The 26,710-nt window shown below is 46.5% G+C and overlaps 2 pseudogenes across 1 annotated transcript in view; both read left to right on the top strand.

The window, feature by feature from the left end:
- LOC108537721 (zinc finger protein 107-like) overlaps positions 1-23,302 on the top strand; it is a 27,618-nt pseudogene extending 4,316 nt beyond the window's left edge. Inside the window, exons 3-9 of the transcript XR_001887909.1 lie at positions 731-2,218; positions 11,894-11,934; positions 12,496-12,627; positions 12,904-12,979; positions 19,056-19,138; positions 19,967-20,032; positions 20,818-23,302. The product of XR_001887909.1 is annotated as a zinc finger protein 107-like (transcript). The remainder of the gene's footprint in view (positions 1-730; positions 2,219-11,893; positions 11,935-12,495; positions 12,628-12,903; positions 12,980-19,055; positions 19,139-19,966; positions 20,033-20,817) is intronic.
- Positions 23,303-25,181: 1,879 nt separating this feature from the next.
- The window catches only part of LOC108537720 (ubiquitin-conjugating enzyme E2 C pseudogene), an 8,483-nt pseudogene continuing 6,954 nt past the window's right edge, over positions 25,182-26,710 (top strand).

Raw genomic sequence — 26,710 nt, 5'->3', positions numbered from 1 at the left:
AAAAAAAAAAAAAAAAAAAGAGTGTTATCCTGGAGGAGGTCATGGAGTCAGGGCTTTATTGAAAGCATACCAGCAACGTATTCTATTTTAGTAGTATTTTTGTGGCAAGAGAAGTAGGCACACATAATTTGTCTTTTCTTCCTCATTCTTGAGAGCATCACACTTGTCACTTGTCTACCTTATCTCTTCTACTCTTTTTTTAACCCTTGACCTACTTGTACATGAACTCATACCCTAATATCCATCCTCCTATCTAATCTTCACATCTCTGGACCCCAAATCTCATCCGTTTTATTTAAGTCGCCATCTACAGTGTTCTCCAGTATTCGCATAGAGATTTGTGTTAGCAAATATATATACTTTGTTACAAACTGTCCTCCAGCAGTAGCTGCTGTGTTGTGCTCCTGTTTTCCTTGGCCTGGACACTCACATGTCATGAGGACGTAAAGTTCTGCAGATGAGTGGTTTGCAGATGCAGGAATTGTAGACCCTGCCTTTACTCCCTGTGTTACATACCTGGTTGTGTCCTTTATGTTATAAGGCCTCCTACATTCTGTGACCTTTAGAGTCCAGTAATAATAAATAGCACCATCTTCCACCTGAAGCCAACGTTCTGTTCCTCCAAGTGTTTCCTTGGAGTAATTCCTCAGTTTGTCAGATACACTTGTGGGTGGTCTGTGCCTTCCCACCAGAGTTAACATGCACTTCACCAGCATTTTCTTGCTTTCAGGTTGTTGGTGTGGAGTGGAAGATGAGGCACCTTCTAAGCAGAGTATTTATATACAAAGAGAGACTCAGGTCAGGATTCCTATGGCAGGTGTGTCTCCCAAGAAGGCCCACACCTGTGAGATGTGCGGCCCTATCTTAGGAGACATTCTGCACGTGGGAGATCATCAGGGAACACATCACAAGCAGAAACTGCACAGCTGTGAGGCCTGGGGGAACAAATTGTATGACAGTGGAAACTTTCATCAACACCAGAATGAGTACATTGGAGAGAAACCCTACAGAGGCAGTGTTGAGGAAGCGTTGTTTGTGAAGAGGTGTAAGTTCCATGTGTCAGGGGAGTCACCTGTCTTCAGTCAGAGTGGGAAGGACTTTTTGCCCATTTCAGTATTGCTTCAGCAGGAGGCCACTCACACTGGGGAGAAGTCAAACAGCAAAACCGAGTTTGTGTTTCCCTTATATGGGAAATCCTTTAGCAAATATGATAGCTTCAGTAATCATCAGTTCATACTGAAAAAAACATTACGAGGGTGGAGAATGTGGGAAATCCTTTAGCAAATATGATAGCTTCAGTAATCATCAGAGAGTTCACGCTGAAAAACATTATGAATGTGGAGAATGTGGGAAATCCTTTAGCAAATGTATTAGCTTCAGTAATCATCAGAGAGTTCACACTGGAATAAGACCTTAGGAATGTGGAGAATGTGGCAAATCTTTTAGTCAAAAGAGCAGCCTCATTCAACATCAGTGATTTCACACTGGAGAAAGACCTTATGAGTGTGGAGAACGTGGGAAATCTTACAATGAAAAAGGGCACCATAGGAATCATCAGCGAGTTCACAGAAAGACCTTGTAAATGTGGATAATGTCGGAAATGTTTTAATCACAAGAGTAACCTCGTTCAACACAAGCTTGGTCGTATTAGAAAAAGGCCTTCTGTGTGTAGGGAATATGGAACATTATTTAAGAGGAAGTCTCGCCTCCTTGCACACCAGAGAATTCACAGTGGAGAAAAGCCCTATGCATGTGAGGCTTGTCAGAAATTTTTTAGGCACAAGTACCAACTCATTGCACACCAGAGGGTTCACACTGGAGAAAGGCCTTATGAATGCAACGATTGCGGGAAGTCATTTACCCACAGCTCTACATTCCGTGTTCATAAGAGAGTTCACACTGGTCAGAAGCCTTATGAGTGCAGTGAATGTGGGAAATCTTTTGCTGAAAGCTCCAGTCTCACTAATCACAGGCGAGTTCACACTGGAGAAAAGCCTCATGGGTGTAGTGAATGTGAAAAAAAATTTAGAAAAAGCTCTTCACTTCGTTACCATCAGAGAGTTCATGAAAGAAAGGCCTTATGAGTGCAGTGAGTTCAGTCTCAGTAAATACAGGAGAGCACACACCTGAGTAACATCTTGTGATTGCAGCAAATGTGGAAAATGTTTACCCGAAGGTCTGCTCTCCTTGGACATTGGAGAGTTCACACTAGAGAAGAGTCCTTATAAGTAAAATAAATTCGGGCAGTTTTGTAGCCACACCTCTGTATTCCTTCAGGATTATATTTAACACTGAATGAAGGCCTCACTAGTGTGACAAACATAGGATATTTATCCAGAAGTCTGGCTTCATAACTCACAGGAGAGCTGTCACTATGGAAATGCCTTCTTTTTTTTTTTTTTTTGAGACGGAGTCTCGCTCTGCCACCCAGGCTGGAGTGCAGTGGCCGGATCTCAGCTCACTGCAAGCTCCGCCTCCCGGGTTCACGCCATTCTCCTGCCTCAGCCTCCCAAGTACCTGGGACTACAGGCGCCCGCCACGTCGCCCGGCTAGTTTTTTGTATTTTAGTAGAGACGGGGTTTCACCATGTTAGCCAGGATGGTCTCGATCTCGTGACCTCGTGATCCGCCCGTCTCGGCCTCCCAAAGTGCTGGGATTACAGGCTTGAGCCACCGCGCCCGGCCGGAAATGCCTTCTGAGTGTAATGTTTGCAAAAAAGCATTGTGCCTTCTCATTGGATCCTAGAACACTGAGATGAGAAAAAGACTGTAGATGTATAGGGAATGTTATTTTTCCATTTTTTTGGAAAGGATCTTACTCCATCACCCATGCTGGAGTGCAGTGCTGCAATCATAGCTCACTGCATCCTCCGCCCCCTAGGCTCAAGTGATCCTCCCATCTTAGTCTCCATGTAGCTGGGTCCACAGGCGTGCACCACCATGCCTAGCTATTTTCTTGTATTAGTAGAGATAGGGTTTTACCGTGTTTCCCAGGCCAGTATCTAACTCCTGAGGTCAATCAGTCTGTACACCCCAGCCTCCCAAAGTGCTGAGATTCTAGGTTTGAGCCAGTGCTCTGCCAATTATGTTTTTCTGTGTAACATGGGAGGAGATCCTTTGAGGGTGCCATGTGCCCAGATTGAAAAAACTCCAGGTATGTGGCATCTGTACTATATTTTTTAGTATGCCCTGTTATCTTGCTAGATTTATGTGACTACCACTTCTCTGGCAAAAGCCATTACACCTCAGCTACTTGGTAGGTGCCCACATTGCGTCATTCACCTATTTCGTATTCCAGAAGTACATTGTATCCCATTCACGAGGATTTTTTAAGTTTTTTTGTTTGTTTGTTCGTTTTTTGTTTTGTTTGTTTGTTTGTTTTTGAGACAAAGTCTCACTGTCGCCCAGGCTGGAGTGCAGTGGTGTGATCCTGGCTCACTGCAACCTCTGCCTCCTGGGTTCAAGTGATTCTCCTGTCTCAGCGTCCTGAGTAACTGGGATTACAGGCACCCACCACCACGCCCAGCTAATTTTTGTATTTTTAGTAGAGACGGGGTTTCACTATTTTGGTCAGGCTGATCTTGAACTCCTAACCTCGTGATCCGCCCACCTCAGCCTCCCAAAGTGCTGGAATTACAGGCATGAGTCACTGCTCATGGCCTTTTTAAAAAAGTTTTTAAATTTATATTTTTTGTAGAGACAGGGTCTTGCTGTGTTGCACAGGCTGGTCTCAAACTGTTGATCTCGAGTGATCCTTCTGCCTGGCTTCCCAAAGTGTTGGTATTATAGGCATGGTGTGAGTCAGCATGCTGGGGCTTTTTTATTTCTTTAATTTTTAATTCCTGATCTAGTCATAGAAGGATTTATTGAGTAGCCTCAGCACTTCTTGCTTTTTCATTTCTTTCTGATAAGTTACACCATGGACCTTCCCCATTTTTGTCCCATAGGACTCTTGTGCTGACTTCAAAAGATAGACTATTTCGGTTGAGCACAGTGGCTCATGCCTATAATCCCTGCACTTTGGGAGGCCAAGGTGGGTGGATCACAAGGTCAGGAGTTCAAGACCAGCCTGGGCAATATGGGGAAACCCCGTCTCTTCGAAAAATACAAAAATTAGCCGGGCATTGTGGCACACCTGTAGTCCCAGCTACTCAGGAGACTGAGGCAGGAGAATTGCTTGAACCCTGGGAGGTAGAGGTTGAAGCAAACCGAGATCACGCCACCACACTCCGGCCTGGGTCCTGCTACCTTGAAGGACAGCATAGCTAAACTGTGTGGCTCAGGGTACTGCATGAATGTAGAATATGGCTTTCTCCACTTGTGGCCTTTTTGCATAGCTGCCCAAGGCCTCCAATGGACGACTTCAGGGCTTTGTGGTCTTTTATCTGTAGCATGGATACTACAGATTGTGGGTTCCATAGGTCAGCTGGGTACAGTACAGTTTTTATAACAACCTCTGGTGGTTTCTTTATTTTAATGTCAATACCACACTGAAAGAGTGGTGGTTTTTTTTGAACACAACAAAATTTTATCTTATGAGGTATACTGCATTGTGCTCAATACTGTTGAAGGAACTCTCTGTTCAGCAGATCTTACACGGCACACATGTGCCCTGATATCCAGAATTCTATAGGGCAACATCACAGGTTGTAAGGTTACAGGGTGAAATTATAATGTTATGGTTACTTAGTTCCTGCATTTATAGTCAGCAGAGGGGACAGCAACAAAGTTTTTGAAATACACCTTTTTTTTTTTTTTTTTTTGAGGCACAGTCTCACTCTGTCACCCAGGCTGGAGTGCATTTGCACCATCTTGGCTCACTGCAACCTGTGCCTTCTGGGTTCAAGCGATTCTCTCACCTTTGTCACCCAAGTAGCTAGAATTACAGGTGTGTGCCACCACACCCAGCTAATGTTTTGTATTTTTAGTAGAGACGAGTTTCACCATGTTGCACAGGCTGGTCTCGAATTAAACTCTTGAGCTCAGGTGATCTGCTCATCTCTGCCTTCCAAAGTGCTGGGATTACAGGTGTGGGCCACTGTGTTTGGCTGAAATATATGTCTTTTAAAGGTGTGTCCACAGTTATGCAGTCACTATGTCTGTGATGGATAAGCAGATACAGAAATACTCAGGACTTCCATAATGATGAATGTTGTCTAGCTAAGCTTTCATCAGAGGAAATAATCTAAAGGTTTTGTGGATTCATGTGACCTTTTGGGCTGGTCACCTTAAAGTAACTCCTGTATTAACAGGAGGAACAGGATAGGGAAAAAGAACTCAGTTCAGTGATGTAGCTTTGTGACCAGCCTGCGATCCAGTTTAATCAGGTAGAAATAACCTTCTTGTTACATCAATATTTGCTTCTATGGAGGCTAGTTTCCCCACTTGGGGCATGAGAAGAATTGGTAGCGTCAATATAGAATTGCCAAACCTGTCACCAAAAATAGTGGCAAATCTGTATTTTTCTCTTAAATCATATGATAAAAGCTGTAATAAGGTATAGGCTGAGTGTCATGGCTCATGCCTGTATTCCCAGCACTACGGGAGGCTGAGGGAGACAGATTACTTGAGCCCAGGAAGTTGAGACCAGCATGGGGAACATGGCAAAACCTTGTCTCTAGGAAAAATAACCAGGCATGGTGGCATGTACCTTAGTCCTAGCTACATGGGAGGATTGCTTGAGCCTGGGAGGCAGAGGTTGCAGTGAGCCAAGATCCCAATGCTGCAGTCCAGCCTGGGCAACAGAGTGAGACCCTGTCTCAAAAATAAAGATATAAATGACATCCAATAAAATATGCATATTTGAGTTGTAGGATAAGTCTTGAATTTTCTTATAATCCCATGAAACTATCATCAGAGTCACAATAATGAATTTATCTAATCTATCACCTTTGTATTTACCTGGAGCCTTTATAAAGTTTTTCTCTCTGCTTTCCAAACAACCATTGATTTACTTTGCTGTATAATAGAGTACTTTACATTTTCTGGAATTTTCTGACTGATGTAATAAAGTGTTTCCTCTTATAATCCTTGGGTGCTCTCCTGCATCATGCTTATTTTGATGTCAATGTAGCTATATGAGTTGTTCGTTCATTTTATATTGCTGAGAAGTATAGTCTACCATGAGATGTCATTGTATATTCATTCATTCATTCATTCATTCATTCATTCATTCATTCATCCATTTATAGATATTTGAGTTGCTGCTTACTTTTTTTTTTGGAGTACTTTTTTTTTTTTTAAGACTCTGTTGACCAGGTTGGAGTGTAGTGGTGTGATTTTGGCTGATTGCAACCTCCACCGCCCAGGTTCAAGTGATTCTCCCACCTCAGCCTCCCACGTAGCTGGGATTACATGTGTGAGCCACCATGCCCAGCTGTTTTTTGAATTTTTAGTAGAGATGGGGTTTCGCCGTGTTAGGTTCATCTCAGACTCCTGGCCTCAAGTGATCTGCCTGCCTTGGCCTCCCAAAGTGCTGGGATTACAAGCCTGGGCTATGAGCCACCGCACCTGCAATTGATTCTGAGGCCAGGCGCGGTGGCTCACACATGTAATCCCAGCACTTTGGGAGGCCCAGATGGGCAGATCACTTGAGGTCAGGAGTTTGAGACCAGCCTGGCCAACATGGTGAATCCCCATGTGTACTAAAAATACAAAACTTAGCCAGGGGTGATGGCACATGCTTGTAATCCCAGCTACTCACTCAGGAGGCTGAGGCAGGAGAATCACTTGAACTTGGGAGGCAGAGGTTACAGTGAGCTGAGATCACACCACTGCACTCCAGCCTGGGCAACACAGTGAGACCCTGTTTCAAAAAATAAAAATAAAATAAAAGCACTTATTCTGAGATAATCCCAGTTCCCAGTGTGAAACTATTCCTGCCGTCACTGGAAAATGATAACCACTTTCTTGTAAGTAGATGAAATTTTGGAGCTCAGATGCCGTGTTTATGTTGTCATTCAGATGGCCTTTTTTTTACCTGTGCTTTGTGAAAGTTGTAGCCACTGATGTGTACCACAGTGGCATTGGTTAAGTTGCTCTTCCTTTGAGACAGATGTCAATGTGATAAGGAAATTGAGTACACCTTAGCATGTGGATTAAGAAACATATTGACATAGTGATCGTCATAGTGACATAGATCAGCAGGACTTGTTTTCTAAGCACTGGTCATGACCCTGCTCATGATGAAACAGGATCTGGTCAAAACAGGATGCACTAAAGAAACCAGCTGAGGCCGGGCGCGGTGGCTCAAGCCTGTAATCCCAGCACTTTGGGAGGCCGAGGCGGGCGGATCACGAGGTCAGGAGATCGAGACCATCCTGGCTAACACGGTGAAACCCCGTCTCTACTAAAACTACAAAAAACTAGCCGGGCGAGGTGGCGGGCGCCTGTAGTCCCAGCTACTCGGGAGGCTGAGGCAGGAGAATGGCGTGAACCCGGGAGGCGGAGCTTGCAGTGAGCTGAGATCCGGCCACTGCACTCCAGCCTGGGTGACAGAGCGAGACTCCGTCTCAAAAAAAAACTTAGCAGTAAAACTAAGATGGCAATGAACATGAACTCTAGTTACCCTCATCGCTCATTATATGCTCATTCTAATGAATTAGCATGCTAAAAGACACTCCATCAGCACCTTGGCAGTTTACAAATGCTATGGCAGTGCCCAGAAGCTACCTCATGTAATTTAACAAAGAAGGAACCCCTGGTTCTGGGAACTCCCCACCATTTTCTAGAAAATTCATGAATAACCCACCTCTTATTTAGCACATAATTAAGGAGTAGCTGTAAATATAGGTAGCCAACAATCCCCGTGCTACTTTGCCTGTGGAGTAGCCCTGCTCTGTCTGTGGAGCAGCCGTTTTCCTGTACTCTGTTGCTCTCATAAACTTGCTTTGCCTTCACTTTACACTGTTGGTTTGCTCTTGAATCATTTCCTTTATGAAGCCAAGAACCCTCCTGCATTGAGCCCCAATTCTGGGGTTTGCTAGCATCAGTAGAGCAATTTTCTGTGGGAACCAGTGGCCAACTGCCAGCTTCACTACCTGCTTCAGGGTGTACCAACATCTGTCTATTTCCCTGTCATTAGATCTTTATTATTATTTTATTTATTTATTTATTTATTTATTTATTTATTTATTTATTGAGAAGCATTCTAGCTCTGTCACCCAGCCTGGAGTGCAGTGGCGCGATCTCAACTCATTGCAACCTCAGCCTCCCAAGTTCAGGTGATTCTCCTGCCTCAGACTCTTGAGTAGCTGGGACTGCAGGTGCCTGCCACCACACCGAGCTAACTTTTGTATATTTAGTAGAGACATGGTTTCACCATATTTGTCAGGCTGATCTTCAACTCCTGACCTCGTGATCTGTCTGACTCCGCCTCCCAAGGTGCTGAGATTACAGGCATAAGCCACCGTGCCCAGCAATTTATTTATTTATTTTTTATTATTTTTTGAGACAGAGTCTTGCTCTTGTTGCCCAGGCTGGAGTGCAATGGCATGATGTCAGCTTACTGTGACCTCCATCTCCAGGGTTCAAGTGATTCTCCTACCTCAGCCTCCCGAGTAGCTGGGATTAGAGGCATGCACCACCACACCTGGGTCATTTTGTACTTTCAGTAGAGATGCGGTTTCTCCATGTTGGCCAGACTGGTCTCGAACTCCCGAACGCAGGTGATCCACCCGCCTTGGGCTCCCAAAGTGCTTGGATGACAAGCATGAGCCACGGTGTCTGGCCTTTATTTTTATTTTTTGTGGCTATATAGTAGTATATGTATTTGAAGATAACATGAGATACTTTGATGTAGCCATGCCATACGTTATAATCACATAGGGTAAATGGGGTCTCCATCACCTCAACATTTATCCTTCATATTATAAACAATCCAATTATACTCTTTTATTTTTAAATGTATGATTAAATTATTTTGACTATAGCCACTCTGTTATGGTAGCAAATATTAGGTCTTATTCATGTTTTCTGACTTTTCTGTACCCATCCTGTCATTATGTCTTACGGAGAATTTTCTTTTGTTCCCAACAAAACAATGAAACTGACAAAACTGACTATAATGATTCAGTCTACATGAATTTAAAGAGCAATCAATACTTAATGTTCTCAACTCTGAGTGCACACATTGTTTTTTTTTTTTTTGAGACGGAGTCTTGCTCTGCCGCCCAGGCTGGAGTGCAGTGGCCGGCTCTCAGCTCACTGCAAGCTCTGCCTCCCAGGTTCACGCCATTCTCCTGTCTCAGCCTCCCGAGTAGCTGGGACTACAGGTGCCCGCCTCGTCGCCCGGCTAGTTTTTTTTTGTATTTTTTAGTAGAGACGGGGTTTCACCGTGTTAGCCAGGATGGTCTCGATCTCCTGACCTCGTGATCCGCCCGTCTCGGCTTCCCAAAGTGCTGGGATTACAGGCTTGAGCCACCGCGCCCGGCCGAGTGCACACATTGTTAAGTCTGAATGATGCCAATGATATCGCCACTTAAGTAACGTTTAGGAGCATCTCAAATAGTATTTTTATTCTCTGGGGGCAGGATGAGCTTTCTAGAGTCTGATGTGATACCTATTTGATGCTTTTACAAAGAATCAATAGCCTTCCTCCCTTAAGGGTGAATAGCGCGCTTTCCAGCAGGGGCACTCAGGGAGCTGTCACACTGGGGTTCTGCATTCTGCTTTGCTTGGGAGGGATCCCACCTTTGTTGGACTGAGGGAGCTCTGGGAAGTGACTTTTCCAGAAGGGCACTAGCTTGGCAAGCGCCCAGGGGTATGGAGGGATTTCTGGGCATGCTTGTTCAGGGGCCAGGGACTACTCGGGCTTGCGGACAGAGAAGGCACAAGAGGGAGGAGTCATATTTCTGCTCCCAAGCTGGCCCAGCGTCTGAGGTTCACAGGCACTGGGCCTGGGGTGATGCCTGGCCTTCCACCACAGTTGGATGGCAGCAGGCCACGACTGAGGGGACCTAGCTCAGGTAAATGCTGTGTAATTACAGACTTCCACCCAGGTAGAGTAATACAGGTGGAGGAACCACAGGTGCAAAGGGCTTAGAGGGGCATCTGAGGCCATGAACATCTCAGAACCTGTTAACCACGTTGTGTCATGAGTCACCTAAGTTCAGAAGCTTAAGACCAGCCTGGGCAACATTAGGTGAGACCCATCTCTCAAAAAAAAAAAAAAAAAAAGAAGCCCTAGTAAACCTGAACATGAGCCAGAGTTCACACCCACCTGTCTTAGGGGTTGTGCCTTCAGTCTGAGTGTCCTGGGATGTATGGAGGGTTGTGAACAGAAAGAGGGTCCTGTCCTTGGTAGGACTTTAACAGTTTCCAAAAGCCTCTCAGAGAACAGACTGGAATGAGGATGATGAGGACAATGAGGCACTGAGAAGTGCAGTCTTCATTCAAGGTCACAGATGGTAAGAAGGAGCACTGAGAATTGAAATCGGTTAATCAGTTAGCCCCAGGACCCCTGGCTTTATGGTTGTGTAGGGATCAGCGGAGTTTGGATCAGCTGGAGCTGGTCACGGTTGCCTTCTTATTTTCATGGGATCTGCAGACTGAAAATGCTTCTGGTGCCAACACAGGGAAAGAGAAAGTGTCCCAGTCTCTCCCTGAACCTGACACTACCTGTGTGTTGTCTGAGATTATGGTGTCTTGGGTGTTCACTTGATGTTTTTCCAGTTCTTGGGAGTGGGGAACCTGTGGATACACCAAGCTCAGAGTCCTGAGTGCCAGCCAAGGACTAATGGAAGTGTTCTTATTTCTGGCAACCAATGCAAACAGGTGTAGAAAGCTATTTTAGGAACCAGTTTGTGCAAATGCTTTGAGGTGTGGCAGAGTTTGGACCTATGTACAGCAGGCATCCATTCTTTCTCATAGCAACAAAAAGCCAGGGGTCAAGATTCAGGCCTGTAATGTGGTTGCCTGAAAAGCTGAGCATCTGTTTTGGAGGTGCTGGGATGCTTGGGGAAAGAGGTGGTCTAACCCAGATCTTCATTGGATCTATCTGGTTGCACACTGGAGAACAGACTCCTGGGTTAATGAGAAGGCAGTGAGCATGGGGTGAAGTATACCGGCATAATTCAGATGAGTTGATGGACCAGGTGAGTGCTGTGCAGATGGGAGAAATGGAGGAATTCTATCCAACATGGTGAAACCTCGTCTATACTAAAAATACAAAAATTAGCTGGGCGTGGTGGCGGGTGCCTGTAATGCTAGCTACCTTGAGGGCTGCCGCAGGAGAATCACTTGAACCTGAGGGGCGGAGCTTGCAGTGAGCCCAGAAGCCGCCACTGCACTCCAGACTGGAGGAAGAGCAAGACTCTGTCTCAAAAAAAAAAAAAAGTTTATTTTGCCAAGGTTGAGGAAGCATGTCCGTGACACAGCCTCAGGAAGTCCTGACATGTGCCCAAGGTGGTTGGGGTACAGATTGGTTTTATACCTTTTAGGGAGACATGAGACATCAGTGAATATATGTAAAAAGTACATTGGTTCTGACCAGAAAGACGGGGACAACTCGAAGCAGGGATGGGACTTCCAGGTCACAGGTAGACAGGTAGAGAGACAAACAGTTGCATTATTTTTAGTTTCTGATAAGTCCTTCCAAAGGAGGCAATCAGAATATGCTTCTATCTCAGTGAGGAGAGGGATGACTTTGAATAGAATGGGGCAAGTTTGCCCAGAGCAGTTCCCAGCTTGACTTTTCCCTTTAGTAATTTTGAGGCCATAAGATTTTCCCTTCACAGATTCTATGAGCAGGAGAGTTGTTTTCTGTAGGAATCGCAGAGATTCAACTTTGCACTGTTTTAGGGGAGCCACATCTCTAACTTCCTTGATTTGCCTTAGGGACTCTAATGCTTCTGAGGGCCTTCACAAACTTAACGTTTATCAGCCTCTGCTTCCAGTGCAGGTATTTTGCGACTGAACGACTGCATCAAACAGTGTGGTAATTTGGATTTTCAGCCTTTGGGAGAAATAATAGTTTTAACTTGAGCTCCCTATTATTTAGCTTTGAGCTCCCCAAAATCTGAAATAGTATTTTTCCAAATTCTTTAGTGATTAGTTACAAATATTACTCTCCACGAATCTCAACACAGTTTCCAAGGCCAGGTGAGACCCGTCCTCTGCCCTAGAAAGGCGGTCTTTTTTTCTTTTTCTTTTTGAGACAGAGTCTCCCTCTGTCGCCCAGGCTGGAGTGCAGTGGCGCGATCTCAGCTCACTGCAAGCTCCACCTCCCGGCTTCACGCCAATTCTCCTGCCTGCCTCAGCCTTCCGAGTAGCTGGGACTATAGGCGGCCGCCAGCACGCCCGGCTAACTTTTTTTTGTATTTTTAGTAGAGAGGGGGTTTCACCGTATTAGAGAGGATAGTCTTGATCTCCTGACCTCGTGATCTGCCCACCTCTGCCTCCCAAAGTGCTGGGATTACAGGCGTGAGCCACCGCGCCCAGCCAGAAGGGCACGCTTTTTAAGGAGAGCCCCACACCTGACAGCGGGCTTTTCCTGCAGACCCGCCTCTGGGTAGCACCCTCTTTAGCGCCTTGGAACCTGAGGAACTACATTACCCAGAAAGCTCTGCGTTAAACGACAGCGTGTCAGAGCCAATGAGGACTCGGAAAGGAGGCATTTCCACGTGTGCACGTAAGGAAAGGCCAAGACTTCCGGGGTCCTCTAATAGCGGCCATGTTGATCGGTGTTGAGGGGGGATTGCCCAGTTTATGGCTCCTGAATGTTGGGAGGGACCGCGGTGACTGAACCCCGAAGGTGGAGAGGAATCGTCCTCGGTAAACAGAGTTGGCTCTACAGCCCCGTGACGTCACCGACTGCTCCGGGGCCGTCCTTCCCCAAGTGGTCCGATGGCAGCGACTGCGCCGAGGCGCCTGGCTCAGGTAATTGTGGCGCCTTCTGTGCCCTCAGGTCACCTAATCGTCACCCAGGTCCTAAACCAGCGAGGGAGCGGCTCGTGCTCACGGGTCTGTAGCCGGTACCCGGCGTAGGGACACTGAGGCGCTCGCGGGCGGGGTCTCTGTAACCGTCTAGTGGGTTCACCTTGCCAGCTGCCTAGACAGAGCCGGTTTATGAAGACAGGAGAATTGCAATGGAGAAATAGTAATTCACGCAGAGCCGTCTGGCTGTTCGAGAGACAGGAGTTTTATTATTCAAGTCAGTCTCCCGAGCATTCCAGGTCAGAGTTTTCAAAATTAATTTGGCGGGTAGTGGCTTGGGAAGTGGGGAGTGCTGATCGGTCAGGTTGGAGATGGATTCATAGGGGGTTGAAGTGAGTTTTTCATGCTGTTTTCTGTTCTGGGTGGGATGGGAGAACTGATTGACCCAGATTACCGGTCTGCGTGTTGTCAGCTGATCCATCCAGTACAGGATCTGCAAAATTCCCCAAGCACTGATCTTAGATGTTGGGGAAACCAGCCCCACACCACCCAGCCGGTACCCCGAGTCCAGCGGAGACAAAGGAGTTAGAAAGAGAATAAGTGTTTAAAAGGCGGGTCCGGGGACCGGAGCATGGGAGGCTTCCTGGCGGCCCCGAGGTCTTGGGCTCCGCCCAATTTATTGGTTTACAGGCTCTTTGTTCTTATGGCAGATTGGAGGCGGAGGAAGGAATGAGGTAAAGGATTAATCAGTGAAGGAGAACTCGTGATCACGTCATTCGATAAGATGTATACCAGTGGCCGTTTCTGTGAATTTCCTTGAGTAAAGGCGTGTGTCTAAACTACTTAAGATCTTTAACTTATCGGGACTGAAACAGGTGGCAGCAGGTTTCAGAGGAGCCAAGATGTTTGATTATACTCCACTGCTTGAAGGGAGTATTATCTCCCTGAGCAACCTGTGGAATGCCGCCGAGCAGTTCTGCTTTCGGGGCATAAAGACATGTAGGCAATAAGGAGACTTTTCTCCTCAGAGGCCGCCCATGGCTTCCCATGGGTGTCTCACACAGGGGAGACCAACTCAACTGGCACCCCAGAAACTCTCTTTCCTACATTAGGTTTTACAATAGTGATGTTATCTTTAGGAGCAACTTGGGGAGGTTCAAGCTCTTGGAGCCAGAAGCTGCATGACCCCTACACTCTAATTTCTAATCTTGTAGCTAATTTGTTAGTCCTGTAAGGCAGGCTGGTGTCCAGGCAAGAAGGGGGTCTTTTCAGGAAAGGGCTATAATCAATTTCGTTTCAGAGTGAAACAATGAACTGAATTCTTTTCCTAAGTTAATTCAGCCTATGCCCAGGAATGAACAAGGATAGCTGAAAGGTTGGAAGCAAGATGGAGTCGATTAGGTCTGATTTCTTTCACTAACATAATTTCCTCAGTTACAATTTTGCAAAGTCTGTTTCACCTTTTCTGACACCAGTGCGATGCAGTGGGGAGAGTGACAGGCACAGGGAGGGGTGCAGGCAATGGCCTGGAGATGGATGGAGTGGGGAGGATGGAACCTGGGGTCTACAGGCATCTGTCAGGAACAAAGTGTGAGGTGGAGCTCTTCCTGGTAGAGCAAGGAGGCCAAGGGCTGTGCATTCATCATGAGGATGCTAGAAGCCATGCAAAGTTTTGAAGAAAGGAGGGACATGATCCAAATCCAGGCTTTTAAGAAGTTTCCCAAAGGCCAATTAAAGGAAGAACATTGTAGAGCGAGAGGATGAGGACTTTGGGGCCTTGGGAGGTTGAATCCATTTGTAGATCTCATAGGTGGTAGAGATGACAGTTTGCACTGAGACAAGCAGGTCAGACAACCAGACTTAGGGTTACCTGGCTCTAGGGACAAGAAAGGGTTCAGGGAGACCTGAGCTTATCAAATCCCGTGACATGTTTGTAATGTCTGCCTCTCCCCTCGGGCACTCCACCCTGCAGAAGCAATTAGGGAACCCACACAGGGAAGTGGAGGGTGTTCCATTCCCTCATTGGTCCTGACCCCATCCACAGGTACTGTAGCTTGTGGTGGTTTTTCTAATGTGGATGATAAGGGCATGAAAGAGGAATTGGACATGAGATCAAAGTTTTGGGACTCTGGGACTCTGAAGTGCCATTTTTTCAGTCCTTTGATCCGAGGACCCTGGAGAATCTCTAAACCCAGGATACTAAGGCCATGGCAGGTTATATGGAGGTATTCTCATTTCTGTCAACCAATGTATGCACTCTTGGAAGGTTAACTCAGGAGTTGCTTCCAGATTGTGAAATGCTTAGAGATAAAAAGGATCAAAGTCAGGAGGTGAGATTACCCCAGTTCTATCTGGCTATAGGCTTCATCTGGTTGGACCTTGTTGCACAGACTGTGGGTTGAGGGAAGAGGAAGAAAGTCAGAGATAAGGCTCCTGCCATAATCCAGGTGAGGGTTAATGGATCAGATACGTGGCAAATCACATGGGTCTGGATTCAGGATTCACTTTTTGTAAAGAGACAGCTAGGTTTTCTTTTCTTTTGTTATTATTTTTTAATGCGGAATTTTGATCTTGTTGCCCAGGCTAGAGTGCAATGGCGCCATCTCGGCTCAATGGAGCCTCCACCTTCCAGGTTCAAGCAGTTCTCCTGCCTCAGCCCTTAAGGTAGCTAGCATTACAGGCACCCGCCACCACACCCAGCTAATTTTTATATTTTTAGTAGAGACGAGGTTTTACCATGTTGGCCAGGCTGGTTTCAAACTCCAGACCTCAGGTGATCCTCCCACCTCGGCCTCCCAAAGTGCTGGGATTGTAGACACGAACCAATGCGCCCAGCTGAGGCAGCTAGGTTTTCTTTTTTTTCTCTCTCTCTCTCGAGATGGAGTTTCACTGTGTTGTCCAGCCTGGAGTCTAGCGGCACAATCATGGCCCACTGCAACTTCCACCTCCCGGGTGCAAGTGGTTCTCCTGCCTCACCCTCCCGAGTAGCTGGGATTACAGGCATGTGATTACACAGCTAATTTCTGTATTTTTAGTAGAGTCGGGTTTCACCATGTTGGCCAGGCTAATCTCAAACTCCTGACCTCAGGTGATTCACCCTCCTCGGCCTCCCAAAGTGCTGGTATTACAGGCGTGAACTACACACCTGGCAGACAGACAGGCTTTTCTAATGTGGATGATAAGGGCATGAAAGAGGAATCGGGCATGAGCCCAAAGTTTTTGATCTTGGCAGCTGTAGCCATGGACGCTGCTTCAGCTGAGATGAGGTATTGACATAATATTGACTGTGGATATCAAGAGGGTTGTTTGACCATATGAAGAATCTGAGGCCAATAAGTGGTGGCATCAAATGGATAACTAGACATACAGGATGGGGTGTCTGAGAGGGTGTTGATACTGGAGACGTCCGATATATGAAAGCTAATGGGTAAACTACGATAAGTTAGTTATGGGTCCCACTTAGGAGGACATGCTTCCGATTATGGTGGTAAATGTTTTCAGGGGCCAGGAAGGTGTGATTACAGGCTGAGGAGTGGATCTCTTACTTACGTCCCCGAGGGATGTTATTGGGCTTCCTAAACACCTGAGAGGGTGTGAGTGACCGTCATGGCAGGACATATCAAATGGGGTAGGTTTGGGAAGGGGACCATAGGACATCCAGAGAGAAAACAGACAAGAGATAAATGTATGGCAGGAAGAGTAGGAGTAATTTCAGGGAAGATGACCACTTAACGCACTGAGTCGGTTGCCCCAAAGCTGGCAACTATTTATCACTGTTCTGGACTCACCAAACATTTTGGGAGGACCTTTAGGAGTGCCTGTGAGTTTTCATCCAGCTGGTGATGTGGGCCAGTGAAAAAAATATGGTCATCTGTGAATAGATTTGGTTTGGTTCCACAAATTCCAGGGGCTGGGCTTTACACGGCATTGGGTGGACAGAGGAGGGTTTGCTACAAGCTGACGGTCTCAGCTGTGCAGCACGGAAGTGGGATAGGGCCATGGATATCTGAAAGCCAATGTGGTTCTGTGTGGCTATGGAGTCACTCAGGGAGACATTCACAGGATTGATTTGCGGATTACCACGCTCTTGGGAAACCGTGGAAATGCTGTGTAAATATTGGAATCCTATTTGTATTTGTCCAAGCATTACTCTGGATACTTATCCCACATTTTGGTAAAGGCCAGAATGAAGCCCAATATGATGTGGTTCACTTTGGACACCTTGTGGACAGTGGGACAACCTTAAAAGGTGTGATACAAAATCTTCACTCCCACTCTGCTCTCTTGGAATAATTATCCTAGCCTGAAACCCTTTACCAAGGTGATGAAGGCAGGATGAGGCAGGGTTCCAGGTCGCTATACTTTGTAGTGGGTTTCAATTCCATCCCTACCAGCAGAGTTACAGAAACAAAGCATTGCATATTCCCAAGGGAGTCATGGGCCATTATACCCTCTTTCATCTTGTGAAATAATTTTATTTGTGGGGGCTGGGTGCGGTGGCTCACCCCTGTAATCTCCTCACTTTCGGAGGCCACGGCGGGTGGATCAGTTGAGAACAGGAGTTCAAGACCAGCCTGACCAACATGGTGAAACCCTATCTCTACTTAAAAAAAAAAAAAAAAACAAGCAAGCCAGGTGCGGTAGCTTACACCTGTAATCCCAGCACCTTGGGAGTCCAAGGCAGGTGGATCACGAGGTCAGGAGATTAAGACCATCCTGGCTAACATGGTGAAACCCTGTCTCTACTAAAAAAAAAAAAAAAAAAAAAAAAATTAGCTGGGGATGGTGGCAGGCACCTGTAGTCCCAGCTACTTGGGAGGCTGAGGCAGGAGAATGGCGTAACCCATGAGGCGGAGCTTGCAGTGAGCTGAGATCACACCACTGCACTCCAGGTGGGTGACAGAGTAAGATTCCGTCTCAAAAAAAAATAAATAAATAAAGTCGGGTATAGTGGTGCACGGCTGTAATCCCAGCTACCTGGGAGGGTGAGGCACAAGAATCATTTGAACCTTGGGGCCAGAGGCTGCAGTGAGCCACGATTGTGCCCCTGCACTCCACCCTAGGTGACAGAGCTAGACTATGTCTCAAAAACAACCCCCCAAAACAAACTTTTACTTGTGGGGATGCCAGAGAGGGGCTGAAGGTGTGGGAAATTCAGGTGGGCGTGGCCATGGGCATGTGTCTGTGCAGTATAAAGAATGATGTGGCCGGGCGCGGTGGCTCAAGCCTGTAATCCCAGCACTTTGGGAGGCCAAGATGGACTCGTCTCAAAAAAAAAAAAAAAAAAAAAAAAAAAAAAAAAAAGAATGATGTGTATTTAGAGAGCGAGTTTGTCTGATGGACTCAGGCAGCTGCCCTGGGCTTCATGTGAGCTTGGATATCGCTATTCAGAAGGAGGTGGACCTTTTTTTCTTTTTTTTTTTTTTTTTTTTGAAAGAGTCTCGCTCTGTCAGCCAGGCTGGAGTACAGTGACGTGATCTCTGCTCACTGCAAGCTCCGCCTCCCAGGTTCACGCCATTCTCCCGCTTCAGCCTCCCGAGTAGCTGGGACTACAGGTGCCCTCCACCATGCCCGGCTAATTTTTGTATTTTTAGTAGAGACAGGGTTTCACCGTGTTAGCCAGGCTGGTCTCGATCTGACCTCATGATCTGCCGGCCTCAGCCTCCCAAAGTGCTGGGATTACAGGTGTGAGCCTCCGCACCCGGCCTAGAAGGGGGTGGACCTTTTTATGTCCGGACCTCAGCATGGATACCTATTTGTCCACCTACTTCTTGTTGTTGATGACAATTGACCAGTGGGCCCATGAGGAGACAAAGGCACCAGTGGACATAGTTTCAACTCTATGTTGGGGACCTTGGGAGGAAGATGGGCAAGGGTGGCTGTGTATGAGAGGTGGGTTGTGTTACCTCAGCAGAAGGGGCTGTTGTGGTTTCATCTGTCACGTATCATAGCCCAGGACCTGGTTGACCTCTTGAAGATTGTGGCCTGTGAACTGCTCTTCCCAGGAAGAAGCGGACGTCTTCTTAGCTGGAGGTTCAGAGGTGCTGTGACCGTGATGTGATGCTAGAGACACCTTGGCCACTTCATATCCTCCGCTGGTAGGCTTGCCTCACGCCTCACCTGTGAGCTGAGCTACGTGTCTGCCATTCCCCTTTGCATTGACAAACTGTCTTTCTACTTAAGGAGCCTGGACACAGGCTTCCCCTTTCGTAACCTTCTGCCTGTGGCCGTGTTGAGGTTGTGTGGCGTTGATATAGCGGAGTACGGTGTGTGTATCTGCTGTCTTCCTTTCCTTAAGCAGCTCACACACCGATCTGCTGGGCTCCAGGCCTCCCATGGGAAGGAGTCCAGGAGCTGCTGGTATAGGCCCACCCTAACTGCTATCCACTTTGCTTGCTCTCCGGCTGTCAGGTGACTGTCCAAATCAGTAGCTCTTTGTGTGGGCCCAGGTTCTACTACACACTTCTTCCTCTATCTGACATCCTTCCTACCTCCCTGTGGCCTAAGAACTTGCTCTTTCATTGACATTGGTCACAATCCTACATTAGACCAGGGACTTCTGCTTCTTGCCAAGACCCTGCCTTAGGAATTCGTCTTGGTAATACTTAGCTTACTCTTCTGTGGGTTGTCAGGTGCTTAGTTTGTTGCTGAGCTTGGTGTTGGCTGTTCATCTACTGGCCTGCTCTCTCCCTTCATTGGCCTTATATCATCCAGTCCCAACGTACCGGGGGGTGGAGATGGGGAGTCCTTGTGTTTGATAAAGATGTGCGTTTCAATTCAGCGCTCATCACGAATAAGCTCAAAGGGAGCTGTCCCTCAGGAGGCCCCATGCCCCTGGGGGCGCGGGCCACTGACTTCAGGGGTTTATCCAAACTCATACCAGAAACCATTGTAATTTTGCAGTATTTTTGCTGGCCCAATGAATGAGTAGGCACACATTATTTGTCTTTTTCTCCCTATTTGTGGAGGAGTTTCACACTTTTCTGTCCTTTCCACTTCTACTGTGCATATCCACTCCCAGCAACTTACATACATCTCTGCGGACTCCCACCTTCGCCACTCACATTTTTCCTATGTGCCCTCTTATCTGTTAGGTCTGGGTTCTCTGATATTGCCTGTATCGCATTATGATATTAAGAGTGATGGCCGCGCCCATTCGTGTAAACCATCTATGTCACCCCTGCGCAGTGTCCTGTACCTCATTGTCTTCTTGGACCCGCCTCTGACCATATGGGCTTCTACATCCATTTATATATGTATATATATATGTAGTATATATGTGTAATATGCTATACCATGTGTATATGTATGTATACACCGTGTATACAATGGTACATGTGATATTATGTGTGCTACTACTACTATATATAATTATATATATACTATATATCTACTGATTCTATAAGTCATCATGACTTTGAGCACAGTCGTTTCCACTCTTGGTTGCCAAGGCGCTGGAGGGTGCAATGGTGCCGATCTTCTGCTCACTGCCAACCTCTGCCTCCTGGCGTTCAAGCGATTCTTCTGCCTCAGCCTTCCCGATGCCTAGCTGGCATTACAGGAACGCCCGCGCCACCACGACCGCTGGATAATTTTTTGTATTATTTTTTAGTAGACGACGGCCGTTCACTATATCTAGCCAGGCTGGCGTCTCACCCTTCTCCTGCGCATTTTCGTCAGTCTTGAACACTCCTGACCTCAGTGATCCACCCGCCTCGGCCCTCCCAAAGCTGGCTGGCGATTACAAGCGTTGAGCCCACCGCCACCCTGGCCAGCCAGCCCCGATCTTCAACTTGAAGCCAATATTGTGTTCCTGCAAATATTTCTATAGAATAATTTCCTTCAATTTGCTGGAGACCGCTACTTGTCGTGTGCGCTGTGTCTGTCCCGGGTCAGACGTTTACTTTTGCACTATTGGACCGCAGCACTTTGTCGTTGCTTTCAGATTGTCTGTCGGTGGGATCAAAAGATAAGGGACGGGCCACCATCACAGCCAGAGCATTTTCTGCCACAAAGCGCGAGTCTCAGAACACGACTCCTTAGGGCAGTGTTTCTCCTTAGAAGCGGCCACCCCTGTGGAAATGCTGTGGCCTCATCTTGGGAGATGGATTTGCCACTTGCGCTGACCACCAGGAAACACATCAGAAGCAGAGATGGACACAGGAGTGGGCGGCATGTGGGGAAAAAACCTGGATGACATCTCGCAAACCTCTCATCAGCCACAGAGAGCAGCATATTGGAGAGAAATGGTCGTGTAGAAGGGAGTGTCAGAGAAGCATCATTTGTAGAAGAAACGTTAAGGCCTCAGGGCCTGTCACAGGTGAGCCGCGCAGTTTGTCTCCATTGAGTTTGTGGAGAACGTTCTGCCCAGTTCAGGATTATGCGAACAAGAAGCCACTTACCCTGTAGAGAACACAGACAGTGAAACTAATCATGGCCCACCCTTTCAGGAGGGAAAAACTAATTCCGGGTGTGGAAAACGCACAAAAGCCTTCAGCACCAAACACTCAGTTATTCCACACCAGAAACTTTTCACTAGAGATGGATGTTATGTGTGCAGTGATTGTGGAAAATCCTTTAGCAGATATGTCAGCTTCAGCAAACATCAGCGAGATCACACTGAAAAGGACCTTATGAGTGTGGGGAGTGTGGGAAATCTTACAGTCAAAAGAGCAGCCTCATTCAACATCAGCGAGTTCACACTGGAAAGACAGCTTATCCCTGTGGGGAGTGTGAGAAATCTTTTAGTCAGAAGGACAGCCTTAACCATCAGCATGTTCACACTGGAGAAGGGCCTTATGAGTGTGGAGAATGTGGGAAGTCTTTTGGTCAAAAGGGTAAATTCATTCAACATCAGCGAGGTCACACTGGAGAGACAGCTTATCACTGTGGGGAATGTGGGAAATCTTTTCGTCAGAAGTTCTGCTTTATTAACCATCAGCGTGTTCACACTGGAGAAAGGCCTTACAAGTGTGGAGAATGTGGGAAATCTTTTGGTCAAAAGGGCAACCTCGTTCAACATCAGCGAGGTCACACTGGAGAAAGGCCTTATGAGTGCAAGGAGTGTGGAAAATTGTTTAGGTACAGATCCCACCTCACTGAACACCAGAGACTTCACACTGGGGAAAGACCTTACAATTGTAGGGAATGTGGGAAATTATTTAACAGGAAGTATCATCTTCTTGTTCATGAGAGAATTCACACTGGAGAAAGACCATATGAGTGTGAGGTATGTGGGAAATTATTTGGCAGTAAGAACAGCGTGACTATACATCAGAGGATTCACACTGGAGAAAGGCCATATGAATGCAGTGAATGTGGGAAATCATTTCTTTCCAGCTCTGCACTTCATGTTCATAAAAGAGTTCATTCTGGACAAAAGCCCTATAAGTGCAGTGAATGTGGAAAATCCTTTGCTGAATGTTCCAGTCTCATTAAACACAGGAGAATTCACACTGGAGAAAGGCCTTATGAATGCACCACATGTGGAAAAAGATTTCAGCGAAGCTCTACCCTCCTTCATCATCAGAGTTCACACAGGAGGAAGGCCTTGTGAGTGCAGTGAATGTGGGAAATCCTTCACTGAAACGTCCAGTCTCTTTAAACACAGGAGAGTTCATACTGGAGAAAGGCCTTATGAGTGCTGTCAATGTGGAAAACTTCAGAATATCTGCTCTCCTTGGTCTTAAGAGACTTTGCATTGAGACCGTCTCTTTCTGTCACCCAGGCTGGAGTGTGGTGGCGCCATCTTGGCTCGCTGCAAGTTGGGCCTCCTGGGTTCGTGAGATTCTCCTACTTCAGCCTCCTGAGGAGCTGGGATTACGGGTACACACCACCACGTGAGGCTAATTTTTGTATTTTTAGTGGAGACAGGGTTTTACCATGTTAGCCAGGCTGGTCTCAAACTCCTGACCTCAAGTGATCCACCCACCTTAGCCTCCCAAAGTGCTGAGATTACAGGCATGAGCCTCTGCACCCGACCTTCATTCTTTTTGTATTGCTTGGAATATGACATGCTGAACCAGGCATGGTGGCTCATGCTTGTAAACCTGATGCTTTGGGAGAATGAGGTGGTTCACTCAAGGCCAGGAGTTAAGAGATCAGCCTGGGCAACATAGCCAGACCTTCTCTACAGAAAGAAAAAAGAATCACATGCTATGAAAACGTAACTGTATATTATTTATCTGTTGAAGTATATTTTAGTTGCTTCTTGTTTTTGTCTGTTATAAATGCAACTGCTACATTTGAATGCAGTTGTTTATATAAGTATCCTTCACTATGTTAATACGCTGGTGTGCAGTGCCTGAGTCAAATGATAGATTAAAGTACAACTCTTGTGAGACAGACTCGCTGCATCACCCAGGCTGGAGTTTAGTGGCATGATTTTGGCTCACTGCAACCTCTGCCTTCCAAATTCAAGTGATTCTCCTGCCTCAGCCTCCCGAGTAGCTGGGATTACAGGTATGCACCACCATGCCTGGATAATTTTTTGTATTTTTATTAGAGATTGGTTTCGCCAGGCTGGTTATGAACTCCTGACCTCAAGTGATCTGCCTGCCTCGGCTTCTCGGGCGTGAGCTACCACGCTTGGCCTAATGTACAACTTTTTAAGCAACCCCAAACTATTATCTAAGAATAAAATTATTGCTCTTGTTTGTATATCTACCATCAGTGTCCAAGAATTTCTGTTCTTCTATCTTACCAAGAGGGAGAGTATGGTTAGTATTTGAAATTGTTCATTTTAATAAGTGGTTATAGCATTTTGAGTCAACTATTTATGTTTTACATACTTTTTTGTTTTGAGACAAGGTCTCACTCTGTCTCCCAGGCTGGAGTGCAGTGGCACAATCTCAGCTCATTGCAGCCTCTGCTTTCTGGACTCAAGCACTCTTCTTCAGCCTCCAGAGTAGCTGGAAATACAGGCATGCACCACACCAGGCTAATTTTTGTATTTTCTGTAGAAACGTTTTTTTTTTTTTTTTTACCTTGTTGCCCAGTCTGATCTGGAACTCCTCGGCTCAGGCAATCCACTTGCCTCGGCTTCCAAAAGTGCTTGGTCTACAGGTGTGAGGCACCCTGCCTAGCCTCACACCTCTAGGCTTGTTTTTTTAAATGAATTTTATCTATTTCCCATTTCATTAAGATTTTTTAAAATAATGAAATAAAGACATGTTGGACTTCATTCATTCTTCAGTGATATCACTTTGCTGCAAGAAATATTTGGTTTCCTTTTTTTTTTTTTTGAGATGGAGTCTAGCTCTGTCTCCTAAACTACAGTGAAGTGGCATTGATCTCGGCTCACTGCAACCTTCACCTCCCAGCTTCAAGCGATTCTGCCTCAGCCTCCGAAGTACCTGGGACTACAGGTGCTACTCCTGGCTAAGTGTATGTATTTACTCTAGTAGAGATGGGGTTTCATCTTGTTACCCTGGCTGCTCTCTAACTTCTGCGCTCAACTGAACCACCCACCTTGGCCTCCCAAAGTGCTGGGATTACAGGTGTGAGCCACTGGGCCTGACTGAATACTTGTTTTTCAGTACCACAAGAACGATGAGCTGCTTATCCACTTAATGTGGAATCCTAACTGTCCCAAAGTGACAATACATAGAGATTGCCGGGCAGTGAAACAGTTACGATGCCACCACAGCTTGCTTTCTATTCAACATCTAAGATTACTTTACTCTTTCTTTTGCTTCAAGTTTGTATTTCATCAGTTTTCTCACATATGGAAAGGATACATACTATGTAGAAACAAGAACTTTATGTTATCCAAGTTCTAGGATAGCCATGGGCTCCAATTATCTCAGAGCTCTGAGTCCTGTTCTCAATACCTATTGAGATTTATGTGTTCTGAGGCTTTTGTCTTCTAGCTACTTACGTCATTCTCCATGGGTAACGTTATTCATCCATGTTATTAACTAATTTCCTCACTCCAAGCTCTTTTCCAGGGATAATCTCTGTGCAGACACTGTCATTGCACTTTTCTGCTGAAACGGCAATTTCTTCCCAGCAAGGTGAGATTATGGAATCCAGAATCTTTTCTCAGGGGTCATAGGCCCATTTCCCCACTTGCAGGAATGCTGACACTGCAGCCACAGTTTTGACAGTAAATGTGAATTTGGCAAGTAACTACTGTTCCCAGGGAAATGTCCTGATCAGAAGAAGATTATGTGGGACAGATACTGATGGAAATGGGACATTCTGAGGGCCCCAGAGGCAAGGTTCCACCTCCTCAACTTCCCTGACAGCTACCTAGAATCTGTTTCCTCTCACTCTGAATTATTCTTCCTCTCATGGCTGACCGAACACATGGAACGTCACACAGTCCGTTGTAAGAGCTTTATCTTTGTGAAGTGAAGAACATGAAGACAGTTGGAATTAAGTTACTGAGTAGACACTTTGCATCTCTTTTTTTTTTTTTTGAGACGTCTCTTCTGCCCAGGCTGGAGTGCAGTGGCACAATCTCGGCTCACTGCAAATCCGCCTCCTGAGTTCACGCCATTCTCTGCCTCAGCCACCTGATTAGCTGGGATTATAGGCGCGTGCTACCACACCCGGGTAACTTTTGTATTTTTAGTAGAGACGGGGTTTCACCATGTTGGTCAGGCTGGTCTCAAACTCCTGACCTCGTGATCCACCCACCTCAGCCTCCCAAAGTGCTGGAATAACAGGCGTGAGCCACTGTGCCTGGCCTGTATTTTTTTCTTTAGTAGAGATGGGGTTTTAAGACTTCCTGTCCCGTTTAGTGTAACAAGAAAACTAAGAAATGTGGATAAAAGACTAAGTTAGAAATGGCAAGATAATTAGCTATATGAAGAATCTTGGTCAGGTGTCGTGGCTCAGGCCTGTAATCCCAGCACTTTGGGAGGCTGAGGTGGGCAGATCACAAGGTCAGGAGTTCAAGACCACTCTGCCGTTATAGTGAATCCCTGTCTCTACTAAAAATACAAAAATTAGGCTTGGTGGCGGGTGCCTGTACTCCCAGCTATTCAGAAGGCTGAGGCTGGAAAATCAGTTGAACCTGGGAGGCAGAGGTTACATTGAGCCAATATCGCACCAGTGCACTCCAACCTGGTGACAGAGCAAGACACCATCTCAAAAAAAAAAAACAAAAACCAAAAAAACCCAGAATCTCAATCCGTAAATGTTACAGTTCATAATTTTATAACAGCATGTTATATGGGCACATATATTATCCCTGAAAGTTCTTTTTGTTAGGCAGGAATCTAGACCCAACATGGCGGCATTACCCGGGGTAGCAGGCCTTTTGTTAAAGACTCCCTTCACCCTTGTACACACCCCAGACTTACATGCGTCAGAGTTCTGGCTGGGCAACCACACTCCCCATGACCTGCAGCTCACCTGCATTCCACAAGTTCGCAAACAGCAGTTTCGGTTAACAGTTTCCAAAGACCCCTTCCTCATGACCCTTACTCAACTCCTGCCCTCGTAGTTTCAAGACCCCCCAGGCCCTGTTTGCACAACCAGCTTCCCTACCTCTCAGGCTATAAAAATCCCCTACCCTCCTCCCTCAGCGCAACTTCCTCAGCCCACGCCTTTGGACCCAGGAACCTCGCCCGCAAGCCCTAATAAAAGGCTATTCTCACTGCCATTTGCCTTGTGTGTTCGTTCCCGGTTCGGCTCCAGCCTCAGTTTACCTTTACATTCGGTGCTGAAACCCAGGAGGAGACCCCCCTCCCCAGACCCCTGCCGGGTCAGGCAGGCTCTCCTCTCCCCGAGCCAGGACCTCCTTTCCGAGCCGGGAGCCGTTTCACCAAATCCAAGACTCAACTCAATCACTGCTGGGTAAGTTCCCCCCCCCCCCCCCCCCCCCCCCC

Source organism: Rhinopithecus bieti, unplaced genomic scaffold, assembly GCF_001698545.2.
Source record: "Rhinopithecus bieti isolate Rb0 unplaced genomic scaffold, ASM169854v2 scaffold_15006, whole genome shotgun sequence".
Classification (NCBI taxonomy): domain Eukaryota; kingdom Metazoa; phylum Chordata; class Mammalia; order Primates; family Cercopithecidae; genus Rhinopithecus; species Rhinopithecus bieti.
The sequence above is the reverse complement of the archived record's forward strand: the minus strand, read 5'-3'. Positions and strand labels throughout refer to the sequence as shown.